Source organism: Carcharhinus amblyrhynchos, chromosome 18 (assembly GCF_965287045.1).
Source record: "Carcharhinus amblyrhynchos chromosome 18, sCarAmb.v2.hapA, whole genome shotgun sequence".
Taxonomy (NCBI): Eukaryota; Metazoa; Chordata; class Chondrichthyes; order Carcharhiniformes; family Carcharhinidae; genus Carcharhinus; species Carcharhinus amblyrhynchos.
This window is the reverse complement of record NC_137341.1, coordinates 10,541,130-10,557,143: the sequence shown is the minus strand read 5'-3', so window position 1 is coordinate 10,557,143 and position 16,014 is coordinate 10,541,130. Positions and strand designations below refer to the sequence as shown.

At 42.3% G+C, this 16,014-nt stretch overlaps 1 protein-coding gene across 1 annotated transcript in view; it reads left to right on the top strand.

Annotated features, from left to right (window-relative positions):
* Positions 1-16,014, top strand: part of rpusd1 (RNA pseudouridine synthase domain containing 1) — a 185,702-nt gene that overhangs the window by 37,891 nt on the left and 131,797 nt on the right. The window lies entirely within an intron of this gene.

The following is a 16,014-nucleotide window of genomic DNA, read 5'->3' as shown; positions in this document are numbered from 1 at the left end:
TCTTGATCAATTGGGTCAGTGGGCTGATGAATGGCAGATGGATTTAATTTAGATAAATGCGAGGTGATCTATTTTGGTAGATCAAATCAAGGCAGGGCTCGTTCAGTTAATGGTAGAGTTAATGGGGAGAGTTATAGAACTAAGGGTACAGGTTCATAGCTCTTGAAAGTAGAGTCACAGGTGGACAGGGTGGACAAGAAGGCATTCGGCTTGCTTGGTTTCATTGGTCAGAACATTGAATACGAGAGTTGGGACGTCGTGTTGAAGTTGTACAAGACATTGATAAGGCCACACTTGGAATACTGTGTACAGTTCTGTTCACTCTATTATAGAAAGGATATTACTAAATTGGAAAGAGTGCAGAAGAGATTTACTAGGATGCTACTGGAACTTGATGGTTTGAATTATAAGGAGAGGCTGAATAGATTGGGACTTTTTTCCCAGGAGCGTAGAAGGTTTGGAGTAATCTTATAGAGGTCTATAAAATAATGAAGGGCATGGATAAGGTAGATAGTCAACATCTTTTCCCAAAGGTAGGGGAATCTAAAACTAAAGATGAGAGGGGAGAAATATAAAAGGTCAAGAGGAGCAATTTTTTCACACAGGGGGTGAGAGTGTCTGGAATGAGTTGCCAGAGGTAGTAGTAGAGGTGGGTACAATTTTGTCTTTTAAAAAACATTTAGACAGTTACATGGTAAGATAGAGGAATATGGGCCAAACGCGAGCAACTGGGACTAGCTTAATGCTTAAAAACTGGGCAGCTCAGACAAGTTGGACCGAAGGCCCTGTTTCCATGCAGTAAACTTCTATAACTCTATGACTCCATAACCCCTTCAGAATATTGTGGGTTGCAATGAGATCACCTCTTATTCTTCTAAAGCCCAGAGAACCCAGGTCTAATTTTCACAACCTCTCATTATAAGACAACTATCTCACCCTGGGAACCACCCAAATGCATAAAAGCACTTTCGGAATTAGCATAAACCTGATTCTGAACTATTTTTACAATCCAGTGATTTTACTGTTGGATTGGGAAATGAGTCACTTTGAAGTGCTTAAATCTAATGATATCTCACTCAGGTGTCTGCTGTACTTGGTGCTATAATTATAATATTAGGTGATTGTAAGTTGCTGACTGTTCATCACATGGGTTAGAACATCAGGACTAAAAGCAGAAAATGCTGAAAAATACTCAACAGGTCTGATGGCATCTGTGGAGAGATAAAAATGAGTTAATGCTTCAGACTGGTGAACTTGCATCAGAATGGAAGACGTTAGAGATTAATCGACTTTGAAGCAATTGCAGAGTCAGGGAGTCAAGAATTAAAGCAGAGAAGGCACGGTGGCACAATGGTTAGCACTGCTGCCTCACAATGCCAGGAATCTGGGTTCAATTCCAGCCTTGTGTCACTGTACATTCTCTCCATGTCTGCGTGAGTTTCCTCTGCATGCTCCTGTTTCCTCCCACAATCCAAAGATGTGCAGGTTAGTTGGATTGGCCATGCTAATTTCCCTTTAATGGCCCGAGGTGTGTAAGTTAGATGGATTAACCATGCTAAATGTGTGGGGTTCTGGGAAGAGGGTGGAGGAAAAGGCCTGGATAAGATGCTCTGTCAGATAGTTGGTACAGACTCGATGGGCCAAATGGCACTGTAGGATCCTGAGATAGGATGGAAGGCTGGAGTCATTAAACAACCAGAATCATAGATTCATTTTGTTTACATTAAGGGAGGTGTTTAAGAGAGTAAATACTAATGTGCATGCATTTGGTCTCCCTGATGTAAACGATATTGAGGTACATTGAATTCCACTTTTTTGCTATATTTATTTATACCTCCTCAAGATCCAGCTTTTGTTTCTATATTTGCCTCATTATCATGTTATTTTTCCTTGTGCGCTTTGGTGTTTAAACATGGAACTCTCTGTTTTCCCCTGTGCCCTTAACTTGCAGTCTTAGCCCCCTCCCTCCCTACTATCTGAACAATCATTGAAGTGTAGACTCGTAGAATGATTACAGCGCAAGCAGATACCATCGTTCTGGCTCTCTGGATAAGACAGTCTCACTCATCTGCCTTTTTATCGTAGCTCTGCAAACTGTTTTCTGTCCCGATATTTATCTGACTCCCTTTTGAAACCTTTGATTGAATCTGTCTCCACCACGCTCTTGGGCAGTGCATTTCAGACCCTAACCAATTGCGACAGAAAGAAAAGGGTTTCCTCATCTTGCCATTGTTTCCTTTGCCATTCACTGTAAATCGATTTCCTTTGGTTCTCCCTCCACCAACAGGAACCGGTCCTCTCGATTTACTCTGACCAGATTTTAACTATCAAGTCTTCTCCCAGAAAAGCAGTCTCAGGGTGTGCAAGATCCATCTTCACGCTAAGAGGACCCGAAGTTCATCTGTGGCCGTGAGTTCAGTGAATTGAATCCAACAGCCCAATCGGTTTCACCAGACCACGTAGAATCTATTTCTCAGGTAACTAGTTTACAGGGACAATTAGCTTAAGGATTGTTGCTTTAATGCTAAGTGTTTTAATAAAGCTAAGTTTGAAACACAGTCCTTCTTTGTCTGCCTCACAAATAAAGGCACATGAGTAAGTGTAATAAACTGGTCAAAGTGGCTATATAAAATATTTGACAGATAACATCATATTCCAGCAAGTACAGTACTTTGTGTTAAATGATGGCTTTTTCACAATACCTGACAGGTGTATATCTATTATATATGTCGTTGTTTACTCCTTTCATTTCACGGGAGTGTTACAAAGAGAAACTTTTATTGTGTTAGGCATGCTCTAAGGTAAAAGGGAAGTTGATGCCTCTAGGGGCACTGAAATCACCTCAAACAAAAACATGTAAATATGCCTTCCAGAGCTTGCAATAAACACATCATCACTACGGGCTGTTCTCAGTGGCACACACTGAGACAAACATCAACAGCTGCTAGAGGGTCAACTTGGTCGAAACTTTTTGGTCTGCCTGAAACTTATTGATCTTCCAGTGCAAAGAATTGTCCTCAATTGAGCATTGCAGAATGGCACATTCCAAGCTCCTGGACAACGATCTAAGGGAAGCACTCAAGCTTGGGATAGCTGCTGCCAAGGCACAATGGGGAAAGGTCAATGTGTGAGGCCTTTCAGCCAATGTACACCAAGGGGCTAGTAACTGGAAAAGCCCTGTGCTTAATCTTAACCTTATGTAATTGTATTGAAGCACTGCAGAGTGCAACGTGACCGATGTATACAGAATCCCTACAGAAGGAGGCCATTCAGTCCATCAAGTCTGTACCGACCCCAATCCCACTCAGATCCCATTCCCATGACCCCACACATTTATCCTGCTAATCCCCCTACACTAGGTCAATTTAGCATAGCCAATCAACCTAACCTGCACATCTTTGGAGTGTGGGAGGAAACCGGAGCACCCAAAGGAAACCCACGCAGACACGGGGAGAATGTGCAAACTCCACACAGACAGTGTCCCAAGACTGGAATTGAACTGGGGTGAACTTCACTCCTCTTGAACCCAACAGCCTCCCACAAGAGGCACGGCTGACTGTTAAACCTTTCTGCTTAAGCCCAGGGGCGAATCAGTGGGTCGAGTCTTGAAGGAGTTAGTTGGGCTCAGCTGCATTAAAAACTGGAGACAGATCAGAGCCATTAGGCTCCAGAATGTGGCTGAAAACAAAGAGAGGGCTGAGATTTCAAATCGGAGGTACACTTCGAAAGGAGCTCCCAATATAAAGGGCCCAGTGTTAAGTATAGTCAGCACACCTACAACTGGCAGCTGTTTCCAAATACCTGCTTGATATAGAAGACCAATAATATCTCCTTTAAAAAAAACATAGCTGGCAGCACAGCCAGTTTAAGGAGGATTTCAGCACTGGACCTCGGCAGCTGACTTGCAAACGAACATGAAGCTTTTGTTTTCATCCTTAATCGGTTGCTGCCCAGCAAAATCAGGACAATTTTCAGTTGCAGTTGGCGTCAATCGGAGCTGGTAATCCGGGCCCAGGGATTAATTATCTGGCCACAGCGTGGAAACAGGGATGTCGCAGACTGGCAGGCTTGGCAATTTAAATAAACAGCACCTCCTCCGCTCAAAACAAGGGGGGGGGTCAGCCAGAAATACAAAGTTCATGCAGGTTTCTGGGACAATGTGTGTTAAAAATAAACCCATGTTTGTTCACTCACTGAACATGTTTTTTAAAATGCAATTTCTGCATTTGAGGGTGGAAAGTGTGAGCTTACTGCCAGTTGTTTGGCCACAGGGTGACAATCCGTACGAAGCACTATCTTCTCCCTTCCTAGTGGAATGGGAAGCATTTTAGGGTATAGGGTGAGAGTGACGTCTCCCACAGCCTGGGTTGTAAATAAATGATACGCTCACGGGTTTTATTTTCTCTCCACTCGGTTGGGTTTGAATCCCAGTCTTTCAGCAGGAATCGATTTGCTGGCGCCTGCAGTCCTCAGCCTAACACTACACACTCAGTTAAAGATGACATTAAAATGGGAAAGCAATCCTCGCAAGGTTTTAAAAATATAACAGCAACCTTGACAGGTAATGTGTTGGACTTATCTGGTCGCTCCCCCGTTTATGCTAAAACTGCTGACCTGTTTTAATTGTGTACAAACAAATTAATTTCCCTGACTGCCTTTGCGGCTGCAGTAAACGCTGTCTCATCATCACACCGATCAGAACTCTCATCTTGTTTCATTGGTAACAAGCCTAACAGGGGGAGGGCCACCTGTACAAAGCCTATGTGTACATATAATTTTCACATATAATGGATAGAAAACATTTACATTTATATAGCACCTTTCACCACTTTAGGACATCACGACGTTCTTTACAGCGAATGAACTATTTAAACACTGGTTGCTAAGTGGATACAGGCACACAGGTTCAATGTAGGGTTGATGTTTGTACTGTACCTTTCTAAGCATATTCATATGAATGTGTATCCATGTAAAGAGGCTGCATAGGATGCTGCGATACAAAGATATTTCCATCAGATTACTTTGGTGGACTCATTTGCACTTGTTCCCTCATTTTGGTTTGCAGTAATATCCCATCCTGGGTTTTAAGCATTGTGGCCCTATGTTTACAGGCTTGGTCCAGTGTGCTAACACTAGTGGGACAATGCATTCTCACTGGGCCACTTTTCAGCCTTGTGAGCTGCACTGATCTCTGCTGTGGCAACTAACATACCAGACACACATACATATTCATACTAATGTATAGCTGATAATTTCAGGATAGTTCCTTGGGGACCAAATACATTGATTACACTGTCCTCTGGATGATGATTTTGTGCTTTTGCAAATATGGAAAATATTGCAGTGGTTATTGACTACATATGTCTGTCTGTGTGTGTGTGTGTGAGAGAGAGCATATGTATTGTGTGAGAGTCTGTGTATATGTGTGTGTCTTGTAAGCATGCATGAGAGGGTGTGTGCCTTAGTGAGCATGCATGTGTATGAGAGCATGTGTGAGAGTGTGAGCATGTTTGAGCGCGTGTGTGTGTGAGAGCATTGTGTGTGAGTATTTTGTGACAGTGTGTGTGAGTATTTTGTGACAATGTGTGTGTGTGAGAGCATGTGCATGCGTGAATATGTGTGGCTGTGAAAATGTGTGGGTGTGTGTGTGTATGAATGTGTGTGTGAATGTATGTGTGGGTGTAAAGTGTGTGAATGTATGTATGTGTGTGTATGTGTGTCTGCGTGGGTGTGAATGTATGTGTGTGGGTGTGAATGTGTGTGTGTGGGTGTGCAGGTGTGAATGTGTGTGGGTATGAGTATGTGTGTGTGTGTGTGTGTGCACAGGTGTGAATGTGTGTGGGTGTGAGTATGTGTGTGTGTGTGTCTGTGTATGTGTGTGAATGTGCGTGGCTGTAGGAAAATTAGGACCAGATAATTCAGTCCCTCAAACCTGTTCCAGTATTTAGTTACAAAAGGCCACTCTGCACCTCAAACCCCATCTACCTGACTTTGCTTCATACCCCTCTGTATCCACACCTAACACAAATCTATCAAGCTCAGTCTTGAAAATTGACATCAACCCAGCATCATAGCCTTTCAAGGAGAGAGTCTCAGATACCTAAAAAAGGAAGATGTCTGCCCTGATTTCACTCCGGAGTACTAGAATCAATAAGTGGAGCACAAGAGGAAGCACTGGAGGGACTGGCATCCTTGAAGGTGGATAAATCACCATAAATCAGTTGGATTATATCCCAGGGATAAGCAGGGAGGAAATAGCAAATTATTGAGAATCATTTTCCAATCCTCACTAGAAGTACCAGAGTACTGGAGGTCTGTGAATAAGAACATAAGAACATAAGAAATAGGAGCAGGAGTAGGCCATCTGGCCCTTCGAGCCTGCCCCGCCATTCAATAAGATCATGGCTGATCTGTCGTGGCTCAGTTCCACTTTCCCGCCCTCTCCCCATAACCCTTAATCCCCTCTCTTATCAAAAACCCATCAACCCGCTTCTTAAAAATATTTAGCGAGGCAGCCTCCACCACTTCAACGGGCAGAGAATTCCAGAGATTCACCACCCTTTGAGTGAAGAAGTTCCTCCTCAACTCCGTTCTGAACCTCCCCCCCTTTATCTTGAGGCTGTGCCCCCTAGTCCTACTGTCTTTTTTGAGCGGGAAGAGTCTTTCCACCTCTATCCTATCCATCCCATTCATCATCTTATACGTCTCAATGAGATCTCCCCTCATTCTTCTAAACTCTAACGAGTACAAGCCTAGTTTATTCAGCCTCTCCTCATAGCTCAACCCCCTCAACTCCGGTATCAGCCTAGTAAACCTCCTCTGCACTCCCTCCAAGGCCAAAATATCCTTGCGCAGGTGCGGCGCCCAAAACTGCACACAGTACTCCAGCTGCGGCCTCACCAATGCCCTATACAGCTGCAGCAAGACCTCCCTACTTTTATATTCAATCCCCCTCGATATGAAGGCCAGCATCCCATTCGCCTTCCTGACCACCTGCTGCACCTGCAGGCTGGGTTTTTGCGACTCATGCACAAGGACCCCGAGGTCCCTCTGCACCGTCGCCTGCTGCAGTTTTTCGCCACAATGTTGTATCATTATTTAAAAAGGGGCCAAGGGATAGGCCAGAAAACTGAGGCCGGTCCACCCGACTTTAGTGGTGGGCAAATTGCTGTAAATAATTCTGAGACAAGGTAAACTGTCACTTAGAAAGGCACGGAGTGATCGGGGATAGTCAGCATGCTTTTGTTAGGGGAAAGATCATATCTGCGGAGGTAACAAGGAGGATTGATGAGGGTGATTCAGTGGATGTTGCCTACAGTTTTTTATTGATTCATGGGACACGGGCATCGCACGAGCAGCATTTATTGCCCATCCCTAGTTGCCCTTGAGAAGGTGCTGGTGGGCTGCCTTCTTGAATCACTGTAGTCCATGTTCTGTGGGTTGACCCTCAATGCCGTTATAGAGGGAATTCTGGGACTTTGATCCAGTGACTGTGAAGGAACGGCAATATATTTCCAAATCAGGATGGTAAGTGGCTTGGAGGGGAACTTGCGGGTGGTGGTGTTCCCACGTATCTGCTGCCCTTGTCCTTCTAGGTGAAAGTGGTCGTGAGTTTAGAAAATGCTATCTAAGGATCTTTGGTGAATTGCTGCAGTGCATCTTGTAGACAGTACACACTGCTGCTACTGAGTGTCAGTGGTGGAAGGGTTGAATGTTTATAGATGTGATGCCAATCAAGTGGGCTGCTTTGTCCTGGATGGTGTCAAGCTTCTTGGGTGTTGTTGGAGCTGCACCCATTCAGGCAACTGGGCAGCTTTCCATCACATTCCTGACTTGTACCTTGTAGATGGTGAAATGGCTTTGGGGAGTCAGGAGGTGAGTTACTCATTGCAGTATTCCTAGCCTCTGGCCTTCACAGTAGCTGCTGTGTTTATGTGGTGAGTCCAGTTCAGTTTCTGTTCAATGATAACTCCAAGGATATTGAAAGCGGGGGATTCAATGATAGTAACAACATTGAACATCAAGGGGTGGTGGTTAGAGTGTCTCTTATTGGTGATGGTCATTGCCTGGCATTTGTGTGGTGCGAATGTGACTTGCCACTTATCAGCCCAAGCCTCGATTTGTCCACATCTTGTTGCAGTTGAACATGGACTACTTCAGTATTTGAGGAGTTTCAATTGATGCTGAACGTTGTGGAATCATCGCCAAACATCCCCACTTCTGAACTTATAACAGAGGGAGGGTCATTGATGAACCAGCTGAAGATTGTTGGGTCTAGGACACTACCTTGAGGGACTCCTGCAAAGATGTACTGGACCTGAGATGACTGATCCTCCACAACCACAATTATCTTTCTATGTACCGGGTATGACTCCAACCAGTGGAAAGTTTTCCCCCCAACACCCATTGATTCCAGTTTCACTAGGGCTCCTCGATGCCACACTCTGTTGACGTCAAGGGCTGTCACTCACGCCTGACTTGTGGAATTCAGCTCTTCTGTCTATGTTTGAACGAAGGCTGTAATGAGGTCAGGAGCTGAGTGACGGGCGACACTGAGAAGGTAATGCTTGATAGCACTGTTGATGACCCCTTCCATCACTTTACTGATGATTGAGAGTAGAGTGATTAGGCGATAATTGACTGGGCTGGATTTGTCCAGTTTTTTGTGTACAAGACATACCTGGGCAATTTTCCACATTGTTGGGGAGATGCCAGTGTTGTAACTGTACTGGAAGAGCTTGGCTAAGGGAGCGACAAGTTCTGGAGGACAAGTCTTCAGTACAATTGCCGGAATTTTATCAGGGCGCATTGCCTTTGCAGTATCCAGTGCCTCCGACTGTTCCTTGATATTACATGGAGTGGTTTGAATTGGAGACTGGAATCTGAGCTGCTGAGGACCAGTGGATTGCTGGGAATACTTCAGCCTTATCTTTTGCACTGATACGCTGGGCTCCTCCATCATTGAGGATGTGGGTATTTGTGGAGCCTCCTCCTCCAGAAAGTTGTTTAATTGTCCACTACCATTCTCGACTGGATTTCAGTAAGGCATTTACCAAGGTTCCATATGGAAGACATTGCAGTCTTCTTTAAGCATTTAAACAGGACTGGTCAGAAAACTCAGATTTCATGGGATACAGAGGAAGGTGGCAGGTTGGGCCTAAAATGAGCACAGTGGCAGGAAACAAAGGTTAATGGCCAATGGATGTTTTTGCAAATGGAAAGTGTGGTCTATAGGGCTCAGTGTTGTGACATTGTTGTTTGTTGTATATATTAATGATTTACATTGAATGGTGAAGACATGGTTGGGAAATCTATGAATAATACAAACATTGGCCATGTAGTTCACAGTGAAGAGGGTAGCTGTCAACTCCAGAAAGGTATCAATGGTTTTGGTTGAGTGGGTAGAGAAGTGGCAAATGAAATTCAATTCAGAAAAGTGTGAGGTAATGCATCTGGGGAGGTCAAACAAAGCAAGGGAACACTCAAAATATGGGAAGATATTGAGAGGATTTGAGAAAATGAGAAAGCTTGGAATGCATGTCCACAGGTCATTGTGTAAGACAGGTGAACAAGATGGTCAAGCATATGAAATGTTTTCCTTTATTGGGCAAGTAAGAAGTCTCCCAACACCAGGCTAAAATCTAACAGGTTTATTTGGAATCACAAGCTTTTAGAGTGTTGCTCTTTCATCAGATGAGTGGAGGTACGTTTACAAACACGGCATATATAGACAAAGACACAGTTGCAAGATAATTACAGAGTGGAATGTGAAGAATGGTTGGAATGCGAGTCCTTACAGGTAGTCAAGTCTTTATACAAACAGTGTGAGTGGAGAGAGGAATAATCACAGGTTAAAGAGGTGTGAATTGTCTCAATTTGTTAGATTTTGCAAACACAAGCAGTATGGTGGGGGTTACAAGTAGTGCGACGTGAACCCAAGATCCCGGTTGAGGTTGTCCTCATGCTTGCGGAACTTGGCTATTGATAGTCACACAGTTTAGATCGAATTTTTTATTACAGCCATTTAATTTGAAAATTAAATATGTGGTAAGAAGGAAGAATGCTAATGCCAATGCTTTGTCATGAATTTGTTTAAAGGAGGAGGAACATTCAATGGTGGAAGAAAAGGACTGGAATGGGCTATACTACTGCTATATTCGTATGTCTAGATTTTATAAAATGTATATGTATATCGCCATATTGTAGAGTACTAATAGTGTGAAACTAGAAGGTTTTGAAAAGTAAAGCCATCTTTGCATATTGATGGTTCAGTTCATTTTCTTAATGGGGGAATGTGATGACACTGTACCTATAAGAAATATATTTGAGTCATGTTCTTGGGCAGGACATGTATTTTTGCTGCAACAGCAAAATTGTTTAATATGAACTAATTCTGTTCTATTGTTCTTGGTGTTTCCCTGGATTTTGCAGAGTGGAGATTGATTGGGATGATTGACAGATATGGTCATATGACTGGGTAAAACTAGTCTTAACAGGGAACTCAAGCTTAGTCTACTTTGTGGAAGAAGAATAAATGTCTTTCTTTTTACTTCTCTGAAATCTGGAGTCTGGAAGCTGTCAGAGGCAAGGTTTACTTCTCTGAGATCTTGCTGTTTTGAGGATGTATCCTTCTCTGAAAACTGTTGTCTGAATGTCTGTCCAGAAATGTTAAAAACTGAAAATCTAGCATCATATGAGCATTTTGGTTTCTATGTTAACTGGTTCTAAAGAAGGGATTTATGTCTAAATGAGGGATATTACCAAATTGGGACAATAGAGGTAGCTAGCTGTTGAGAACTATATTTTATCATATTTAAATCTTTTAATTGACAAAAGTTAGGTTAATTCTTTTTGTTATATTCTAACTGTGTTCTTAAATAAAGTTTGTTTTGATAAAAGCTTCCTAGTGGGTCACTTGAACCATGCTTGGTGCAAAACACTTAACGTGCACCAAAATCAAATGTAAAAGTTAACATCTAGGCTAACTTCATAAACTATCTTGAAGTTTCTGACCTGGTCCCTAATACAACATGCCAGGTGCTGGTAAATGGGATTAAAATGAGCAGTTCATTTGTTTTCTTTTTTAACCAGTGTAGACATGATGGACCAAATGGCCTCTTTTGGCACTGTAACTTTTTTATGGTCAACTCCTAATTGGCCTAGCCAATTTTGTTATGTGCTGGAATTTTACCACCCTGCCTGTCACGGGAATTGGAGCGGGCGAGGGGTGGACAATAGGCAGGTCTGTTGATCTCAAGTGGGATTTTACAGTTTCGCAATGAACGCGACTATAAAATCCCACCCATGATATCTACTTGGTCTGGATTCCCCACATCAGACAATATGTTTTCCCTAGATTTACCAAATTTGAATTACTTCTTTCATTTCAAACATCTTAATTTGGTCAACCTTCAACCTTCTCCATTGAAAAGAATACAAGGCTTAATATAAGCAGTTTAATCTTATTTTGGTGAATCTGTATCCACTCGATGTATCCTTCTTGATCCAAAACGGAATGTAAGAACAGGAGTATGAACAAGGCTCTAAGTAACTGAAGCATAGCATTTCTCATTTTATTTATTGCAGTGTTCTTGAGATAAAGGTCAGCACCCACTTTGTTCTTTTTGATTACTTTTGGTACTTTTGCACTCACATTTTGTGATTTTTGTACCCAAAACTTTTTGAATCTTTTTGCTTTCTCCAGAGTTGCTAATTTATCACCGTTACAAAAATGTTCCAAATTGTCCTTCTTGGATCCAAAGTGGATGACCTCACAATTGGTCACATGAACCATTTGCATTACAGTTTTTCCCACTCACTCATTGGGCAAGGATTTAACTCATTTGAAGCCCATCCACTTGCACGATTAGAACTGGATTTTTTTATACGTCTTTGAAATATCTGTCTCTAATCTGCACCAATTACAGTTGCTTCCAACTTAGTGCCACCTGTACGCTCTCTATTCTTTCATCCAAATCATTGACACACAAAGAGTAAAGAGTGAAGACCCTAATACAGATCCTCGAGAAATACTAATTGTCACATGCTGTCAATTATACAAATCTTATGTCCTTGCTTAGTTGGCTGGACAGCTGGTTAGTGATGCAGAGTGATGCCAATAACATGGGTTCAACTCCTGTACCAGCTGAGGTTATTGATGAAGGCCCACCTTCGCAACCTTGCCCTTGCCTGAGGTGTGGTGATCCTGTCGGACTTTAACGTGGTTTTGTGATACTACTTACTGTGCCTACCCCAGTCCAACACTGGCAAATCTACATCATGATCCTCAGGTTATATCACCAGTCAGCTGTTCCCCCTCAAAGGGAAGAGCAGCCTATGGCCATCTGGGATTCAGACGACTTTATCTTTTATATCCTTGCTCTCTTGTCTCATATCTCCCAACTAATTTCCCACTCATAACAAATAGTTATACGCCAATTCCGTAGGCTTTCCCTTTTGTTTATTACTTTTGGTCAACCTTATTGCAGAACCTTGTTTAATGATTTCTGGAAGTCCATGTGAACAACATCTGTAGAAACACTGCAATCCATTTCCACAAAAATTAAACTAGATTGGTCAGACATGACAAAAATCATATTGCCTCTCTTTGACCAGTTCAAACTTCTCCAAGCACACTTTGACACTGTCCCCCATAACAAATTCTAGTCATTTCCCCATGATTGAATTGGACTAACAGGTCTGCAGTCGATTGATTTTCTTTCTCCACCCTTCTTACATAATGAAGAGATATTTTCAGTTTTCTCACATTGAGAAATTGTGTGCGAAGTTCACTGTACTCACATAATATATAATGTATCTGTGTATGTGTGTATTTATGCACGTGCAGATATAATTATGCATTGCTTTTTTCATAGAGTCTATAGATCCCTACAGTGCAGAAGAGGCTATTCGGCCCATCAAGTCTGCACCAATTCTCCAAAAGATCATCATACTCAAACATCCCCCAGCTATCTCTGTCACCCCACACATTTACCACCTAACCCATATATCTTTTGGACACCAAGGGACATTTTCTTATCACATTTGATCCTGAAATGAACTTCTGACCTCACATTCATGCCAGTTAACATTTTTAACTTCAGTAACATGACTCGACCCTGTCCATATTTCAGCTGTTCTGCTGTTAAACCCTCATCCATTATTACCGCAAGACTTGACTATTCCAACTCATCCCTGGCTGATCTTCCACATTCTACCATTTGTGAACTTGAGGTGTCTTAACTCACACAAAGTCCCATTCCCCTGTCACCCTCTGGCTCTGAGTTAAGCACTGTCTTGATTTTCAATTTCCCATCCTTGTTTTCAAATCCCTCTGCAAGCCTCATCCCTCCCTATCTCTGGAATCTCCACCAACACCACAACCCTGCAAGATATTTGCAATCCTCTAATTCCGGTCACTTGGGTATTCCTAATCGTAATCTCTCCGTCATTGGTGGCCGTGCCTTCAGTTGTCCGAGCGCTGGATTACCCTTCTTAAACCACTCCACCTCTCTTTCCTTCTCTAAAACATGTTTTAAAACCAAACTCTTTGGCCAGGCTTTTGGTCACCTGACCTAATATCGCCTCATGTAATTTGACATCATAATTTGTTTTATAATGCTCTTGTGAAGTTCTTTGTGACATTTCATTATGTTAAAGGTGTAATATAACTCTGTGTTGTTGTACGTATGTAACGGGCAGCACGATGGCACAGTGGTTAGTGCTGCTGTCTCACAGCGCCAGGGACCCAGTTTGGATCACTGTCTGTGTGGACTCTGCACGTTCTCCCTGTGTCTGCGTGGGTTTACTCCGGGTGCTCTAGTTTCCTCCCACAGTCCGAAAGACATGCTAGTTAGGTGCATTGGCCATGCTAGATTCTCCCTCAGTGTATTTTAAAAGGCGCTGGAGTGTGGTAACTAGGGGATTTTCACAGTAACTTCATTGTAGTGTTAACGTAAGCCTACTTGTGACACTAATAAATTAAGAAAAGGGTGTATTTGTTTGTAAATTTCTTTTTTTTATTGATTTATAGAGTAACTGGAAAGACAAGAAAAGAATCAATCTTATAAGATTTGAAACTTACTTGCATAATAATATTGAACCCACAACTCTCCTTTTATCATCAGAAAAAGATCACAGCAAGCTATATACAATTCTCATTGTAGAGTCAACACTGGAAAGGAAACTTATATAATCTTGATACAAAGATTTGCTCAGCACTCAGCAAAGAATTAGATGACAAGGTGTTGTTTCTTTTGGTCAATATTGACTCCTATTGTCCTGTGTAACTCCCACATCACAGACCCTTCCACATCACAACACTAACCTGCATCTCAACAATAAAGCATCTTGATCAAAACGCCACACAAAGCCCTCTCTAGAAATATTTAAAAATAATCATTTGAAATGTGAATAGTCTAGTGTAAATGTAATGAGTACCAGGAATGAAGAGAGGATGGTTCATTAGACTTGTTACCCATGGAATAATTTATTTGCCAGCTTTCCTTTTTTAGTGAAGACAGTGAACACTATATCACTCATGCTCTACTAAACATCTTTCATGTTTGTATATTTCCTCAAGCTCATGTTCTTGGTATTTCACAATTTTTTTTATTATTCATTCGTAGGACATGGGCGTCACTGGCTGGCCAGCATTTATTAACTATCCCTAATTCCCCTTGGCTTGGCCATTTCAGAGGACTGTTAAGAGTCAACCACATTGCTGTGTCTCTGGACTCACACATGGGCCAGACCAGGTAAGGATGGCAGATTTCCTTCCCTAAAGGACATTAGTGAACGAGGTGAGTTTTTCCGACAATTGATAATGGTTTCATGGTCATCAGCAGATTCTTAATTCCAGGTGCTTTATAATCAAATTCAAATTCCACCATCTGACATGGTGGGATTTGAACCCAGGAACATTAGCTGACACCACTAGGCCATCGCCTTCGCTTTGCAATTCAAAGTGTTGCATAATGCAATTGGAGTGGAACAACAGCTATTTTGTCTGGCGAAACTCTTTGTGTTTCCTTTATTTGAGGTATATTGCAACTTAATTTTATTAATGATGCCCAGGGCATCGTTAGGCCATTTAATCATTTCTTCAGTTCACACAGGAGTGGGGATGGTGTGATGAGGGCAAATAAATTTATCGAAACAGAGCAGTCACAACCCAAAGCAATAATTCAGTAGCCCAGCAAGATTCAATTTGTGCAACTTTAGTCTTCATTACTGTACATTGCAGCTCAGTAACATTTACAACCATATATTCTTACCTTACTGTACAATGACCAACGCAAAAATCTTGCAATAGCTATGGGAGGAAGAAGAAGAAAGACTGAGTTGTGAGGCTGATAAGGGTAAGACAGAGATGCATTACATGATCGTTCAACCAAATTAGCAGCATGAATGACCAGAGCTCTTGAGAGTTTTTCTTCCCCTCCCCCATTTACAGTAACAGTGTGAGTCTCACATAACAAGAATCTTGACTGTTGTCTTATGGATAGCTTCAGGCACATCTAGCACTCTGGTGCAACTGGCAGCAGTCTCACAAAGCTAGGAGGTTTCTGGATGTGTAATTGCGTGATATTCATGCCTGTGTAAGTAAATGAACATTTATCAGCCCGGTCATAAATGTGTTAGCGCAGGGGCAGGAGTTGCTGGACTGGCACTCCAGTGCAGTAAATGAAGGTGTACCACAGTGGGTGTTATTTTTTGAAGGAGATGTTGAACTTAGGCGTGGCACAGTGGTTAGCACTGCTGCCTCAGGGATCTGGGTTCGATTCCCTTCTTGGGTCACTGTTTGTGTGGACTCTGCACATTCTCCCTGTGTCTGCATGGGTTTCCTCCAATTTCCTCCCGCAGTCTGAAAGACGTGCTGGTTAAATGCATTGGCCGTGCTAAATTCTCCCTCAGTGTACCCAAACAGGTACAAACTAGGGGATTTTCACAGTAACTTCATTGCAGTGTTAATGTAAGCCTACTTGTAACACTGATAAATAAACTTTAAACATC